The sequence below is a fragment of the Rhipicephalus sanguineus genome, chromosome 3 (assembly GCF_013339695.2).
Source record: "Rhipicephalus sanguineus isolate Rsan-2018 chromosome 3, BIME_Rsan_1.4, whole genome shotgun sequence".
Classification (NCBI taxonomy): domain Eukaryota; kingdom Metazoa; phylum Arthropoda; class Arachnida; order Ixodida; family Ixodidae; genus Rhipicephalus; species Rhipicephalus sanguineus.
Genome location: NC_051178.1, coordinates 31,657,558 through 31,663,557, shown reverse-complemented (window position 1 = coordinate 31,663,557; position 6,000 = coordinate 31,657,558). Strand labels below are relative to the sequence as shown.

The following is a 6,000-nucleotide window of genomic DNA, read 5'->3' as shown; positions in this document are numbered from 1 at the left end:
TTTTTACACATAGAGCGAGTTTCTTAGAGCATAGAAACTCTATGTATTAGAGCATAGAGTCAGCACAGACTGCACTAGCTCTAAAGTCTTAGAGCGTACGGTAATCTACTAGATCTACTACACCGTAGTTTCAGTCATCGGTACTAGGTGGCAGGACGTGTCACGCGGGCGGACAGTCGAGACGGCACTAAACGCGAACGCTGCGACTGCGCGCTAGCAACCGTCGGATTCCCTCGGTGTAGAGGTCCATCGTGCCAAGAGAAAGTGTTCGATGTATCGTGTGGACGTCGCTGTCTGCAGGTGCGGCAAACTAACATTCGTACCAACCGTGATCTAAGGGGCGGACATGAAGTGTGAGTGTGCCTCTGGTTGGTCTCGTCGGACGCGCCGAGATCCCGGTTAGCCGAGTGCCGGCTGCGACGGAAGGCCTCAAAACAGCGATGTACTAAACGACCAGCGGAAGCTACGCTTTCCTATCCGATCGGCCTCCAGCAGGTAAGCAACCGAAGACGCCTACCGACGCCCCCGTCTGTTTTCGCAAAGCGTGGGGCGCCCTGCTTCTGTGGGCGGCGCGGAGCGAGCGCAGCTATCAAGTGATGCCCAAGATGCGCGCAGCTGTTTTCGCGGGTTGTCGGGAGCTGCAGTGTTGTGCTGTGAAACCCACCGCTCGCTCGTGTGCCGGATTCGAAATCCCCATTGAGCGCATACGTGACGAGCCGCGGATGCGTCGGCCCGCGTCCAACGATGCGGTCGCACTGTTCGCAGCCACTGAAGCATCCAATCATTAATTGGATGTAGGCGTTCTCGAAGGATCGTATCGAAGTATCCCCGTACGATTGCCTTAAGCTTGATAAGCTCTATCGATAGCTGTCGAGCTCTACCGAACTCGACTGCTGGTCAACACTGTCGAGATCATGCGTGTCACAGCGTCGATTCCCATTGTCGCCCCTGTTTGCTGCACTCCTTGCGTCCACATAAATGCCGGTCAAAGCCGGGCACATATGCTAACACGTTTTTCTGGATTACGCAAGCCACGCCTGTAGGCGCGCCTCCGTGGCCCCGTGTTTCGTTATTCTCTAAATGCGAGGACGTAAACAGTTTTCCCTATATGTGGTGAAGCTCAGGGCATGCGGGGAATGTTTCGTTGAAGCCGGCAAGTTCGTTTGTAGACATTCGTGTAATGCGTACACTGCATGACACGGTGTTTGAACGTACGAAGAGAAGCAAAGCGATCGTCTGCATTGACGGATGGTTGTGTGACATATACGAAATATATCTACGTAGTATTTGACACGAAGATCTGTGAACCACTCTGGGCCAATCTGCAGACACTACGGTGGCCGGGATAAAGCGCTGACAATTCTTGCGCCCAACGTTAACAACACAAACGACGTCCATTAGGTATATATGTACGCGGTGCAGCAGTCGGGGCACGTTAGTTGTTGATGCTTGCGTGTCGCGTTCTCGCCGGAATGCTGACTCCACACGCCGTTGATGGCACGCCGGCCGCTTGCACATTGTGGGAGCACACGCACAGCTGACCACGGGCGTAGGCCGAAATTTTCATAGCGCGGGGAGCGTCCGTGCTCGTGCCTACATGTAAAGTTACAGAATTTGGGGGGGGGGGGGGGGGGGGATAAATTTTCGAAGGGGGGTTTATTGTTATGTAAACATTTTAGATTATATAAAAATAAAGATCATGGTTTGAAATAAAATAAAAAGACGAGCATGGGGATCGGCGCCGGGTCAGGGAAAACAGCAGTGAGCAGCCGTACGTTGCATAAGCGTACGTTGCATGGCACTCGTATGTAGAATCTAGGTCATTTCTAGGTTATATGTGATTCGGGTTACACCGTCAAATTAAAATGCTAGCACTTCGTTGCCGTAGCGCGTAAAGGTATTTCTTTAACTCCAGCCCCATTCCCAACCGCGTATACCTGTTAGAAATCGCCTCCTACGAATTACCCACGGAAACTTCCTTGTAAACAATGGTGATGGTCAGCGGTGATTTCTTTAAAATAACGCAATTATAGTCGAACAATCGTATTCACGCTTCGTTGTCAATGGCTCCCACCAAATTGTCGTCATAAGTAAATAACGGTAGATGATCGGGTATTTTTTTATCTACTCTGCATTTTAAGGCCCAGGAAATAAACATTTGTGGCTCCTCAGGAGTACCCCATAGCGTTTCGGGAAGCTCGTGCTTTGCGGTGCGTTTTGAAACGAAAAGCAGCTTTCGCTTTTGTAGCTCTTTGGAAGGACTTGGGATTTCAGAATTGGTTTTTCGGAGAGTGCGCTCTACTTAAGTACCAAGCAATTCAAACGTGTTGTTTGAAATATAACTCTCCAGCGGCGCACAATCGCAAGCCGTGTCCTCCCCCCCTCCCCCCCTTCCCGTCAGCTTGAACACAACAAAAGGGGGGTCAGGACCTCCCTGACCCCTCCGTGATGTACGCCACTGCATATGACATAATTGATGAAACGACCTGAACACCACCTCAAGTGGCTCTCCAACATTTGAATGAGATGTGAGGTTGTTAAGACGGCGCAGAAATTTCTTATCCTTACCCCCTCTCACGTTGATTGTAAATAAGTGAAAATGTCGTAATTTATAAGCTCCGGGTTTCATCAGAACGATGTTCAGTGTAGAACACTTCGTAACGCTCTCTAGAGAAATTATGTCAGCAGTTACAAGAAGACAAGTCCACTTGTCGAAACGTCGGCTGGAGCACCCACCCACTGTTTACGAATTTTTTTTCATCGTTAACAGCTACTGTAACTTATAATTCTGCCATATTTTCTTGATTACTATGATTTGTTCCTTGCGTTTTTTTGTCACTATTTATGTGTAAATTTCCGGCTATCACTCTTAATATAGAATGTGTTTTGTTATTTCTACGTAGATTAAGTTTGCGTTTGTTTCATATGTACAACAATGTACACTAGTTTTCTTATCGCTTTCATTGCTTCCATTTCGTTTGAATAAATTCATGCCGCCCGTGTCAGGAAGTTTTTTACTGGCGTCTATCTTCAGCTTACACTGACACAGAGAGTCAAGCGATGACTTCTTTCATTTGTTCGCTTTTATTTTCGCCTCTTACGTTTTCCCTGGCTCACCTGTAACACTTTTTGCGAATGCACTTATGCCTCATGCAGTAATTTACAGTTAACATACACGTGTTTAGTATCAGGAGGTTCCCCTGACAGTTTTAAAACTATGTAACCTCCGAATGTAACAAATATTAGTGATGATATTATCATATAGAAAAAAAAAAAGGCTGAACGAACTTGCTCCCTGTCACGTTAACGCGTCCGGCGGCCGCTGCCTAATCCAAATTTTAATGGCGTAGAATTTTTAAAGAACAGTTCTCTTACCGAAACAAAACTTACTTGGAAAACACACTCCGGGAGAAATTTTTTATTGCACTTGTATGAAAAATACCGAAGCTCTTATGCAGACTGCCTGCATATACAGAATCGGCGAGTGTCAACGCAACGAAAAATGCTACCTTTGCGATATTACGACCATATTTTTCACTCACATCTCACGATTGCCGCACGCCATGATGTATTAGTTATTTGTACACAAACTGTCAGGATTAGTTACCAATTCCCAAGAGCGCATCAAAATTGCTTCTTTTTTCCCACTCTGTGAAAACATGGAAAATGGGGTTGGAGTCCACACGAAAGACTCAAAAGGAAAGCGCAATCTATTTAAGCTAATGCACTTTCTCTGAGTAAGTATTTTCTGTTACAAATTTCGTACATAAGTGAATATACAGAAGGAGCTGCAGAGGAGTAGAGAGCAACTCCTCTTGATGGGTCATTCCACGCGAAGTGTCCCAGCCATATTGGCGACCACATCAAACCTACTGGAAAAAAAAATCGTGCTTCTTTACTGCGTGGGATACAATGAATTGCTGGAATATTTCGCTCAGAAATGACATTGAGGAACGCTACAAGGTGGGATAGTTGGTGTTGATTCATCTTCAAAAGTGCGCTTAGTGAACACAGACACAAAGCAAAAACGTTGCCTTATGTCCTGTATTTTTTCGTTCACTAAGCGCACTTTTGAAGATCGCTCAGAAAAAAAAAAATGGTCACGTGGTAGCCTTCGGAATTTTGCACAATGTCGTGTGAGTGATGATGTTCAAAAAATTTATACTGAGATAATCATATCTTGCGCCAGTATGAAATCTCATCTGAATATTGAGCAAGGGTGTTTGTTTAATGTTTAACGTGTTCGAAGCTCAGCAAAATAATGCCGTTTTACTGCCATATACTCCTCAAGAAATTCTGCCAAAATGAGCTGTTTTGCATTTTTACCCCCGTAATATTGCATTAGGCCTGACTAACTGAGTAATGAATACTTACCTTATGGAATTTTGTGTTAGAAATATTTTTCGAGCCCTGAAGCTTGTAAATCTTTAGCAAAGAAAAAAACAATCAGATTTAAGAAAACGTGAATTTTGGGCCACGCATTTTACTTTCTGTGATACCTCAGTTAAAAATCAGCTTTATAACTCAATTGAAAGCAAGAAATTATATATAGTTATTTTTATTTGGTGAATGTTATTATTACAATTTCCGTTTTAAGCACAGAATTATTTTTTATTGAATTTATTGTTACAGTGCGCGAGGAGGTTCATAAGCTTGACAAAAATTGTAAACTCTGCTGAAAACTCACGAACAGACTTGCCGGCCCGAACGGAACCGCGCCAGCATTAAACGCCGAAACGTCTGACTTGACGCATAGGGCTGGCGATTGTCTTTGTTCCACAGCAAACAGTGGCCCATGCATGCAGGGACACACCGCGGTCGTTTCTAGCGCTCGCCCAAGGTCGGCAGTTGAAACACCACCCAAATGGAAATTTGTAACTGGGAGCAATCGGGACCAGTTCAAGTGGCTTGTGGCGGAATTCCAAGTGGGGACCAGTTGCCAATGGGTCCCTCCTGGGGCCAGCCGCCAGTGGTTTCCAGCTCGGGCAAGTGGGTCTCAATGCGAGCCATTTGCCTGTTGTGACTGGTGTGCCCCATTTGGAACTATCGGCTGGTGGTCTGCAGGTGGTCTTAGTAAGAATGCGAGCTGATTAAGGGTTTTTTTTCCTGTGGGGGGTGTTATGTTTTGCCGCTCATAAGTCGATCGTGCAGAAGGGACGGCGCGGCACTGTATGTTGTACAAAGCTTCTTTCTCGGCTCTCTCTCTGCACGGTCTTTGGCTGTGCAATTATCAATGGAAAGCAAACGGCTTCCTTTGAGCAGCTTGTCTACCCCGCTTAAAGCGACGTCCCGTTCTCAGTGGCCGGCTTGGGAAAGAGCGGCCCGAACGCGTGGGAAGATGAGGTGGGCAAACGTCTCCTGCTCTCCGCCGTCGCTCGAGGCGACACTTTAACGACCGACATGTGCTTTCGCAGCAATGCAAGGTCCGAATGCGAGGGAGGCAAGGACACGCAAACGCCTTTTGTTTCCCGGAACCGTTTAACGACTGGCCCCGTGGGTTCAACTCGATGAGTGTGGGAAAATGGCGTGAATGCACCAGGGTTACCATAGGCGTGCACAGGGTTCCACATTAGGGGGGGGGGGCAAAGGTTCGTCGCAGCGCCCCCCCCACCCTACTAAGTCAATGTATGGGGCAGATTTTGCGCCCCCCCCCTTCTTAGGTGACTAGAAGGGTCAATATGTACGGGGCAGATTTCGCGCCCCCCCTCTTAGGTGATTAGGGGGGGCGGCCGCCCCCCCTGCCCCTCCCCCCTGTGCGCACGCCTATGAGGGCTACAATACCGATGTATTTCGACCGTGAGAATCCCTGAAAGCGTGAGATAAGGAGAGGGAGAGCCATGATGGGAAAGAGTGCCAATACGCCTGTCTACACTGTAAGGACACTGCTGTCGAGATTAGGGACAGCCCAGTAGGGAATGGCTTAATCGGAGGATAAACGGATAGGATAAGGGAATGTTGAGGCGGACCACCAGTGGCGCCACCTCCCCTTTTCTTTGTTTA

At 47.3% G+C, this 6,000-nt stretch overlaps 1 protein-coding gene across 2 annotated transcripts in view; it reads left to right on the top strand.

The window, feature by feature from the left end:
• Positions 1-252: 252 nt before the first annotated feature.
• The window catches only part of LOC119386526 (glycoprotein-N-acetylgalactosamine 3-beta-galactosyltransferase 1), a 164,526-nt gene continuing 158,778 nt past the window's right edge, over positions 253-6,000 (top strand). For both annotated transcript variants that reach the window (XM_037653795.2, XM_037653794.2), the window contains exon 1: positions 253-495. The gene's annotated coding sequence lies outside the window, so the exon portion shown is untranslated. The remainder of the gene's footprint in view (positions 496-6,000) is intronic.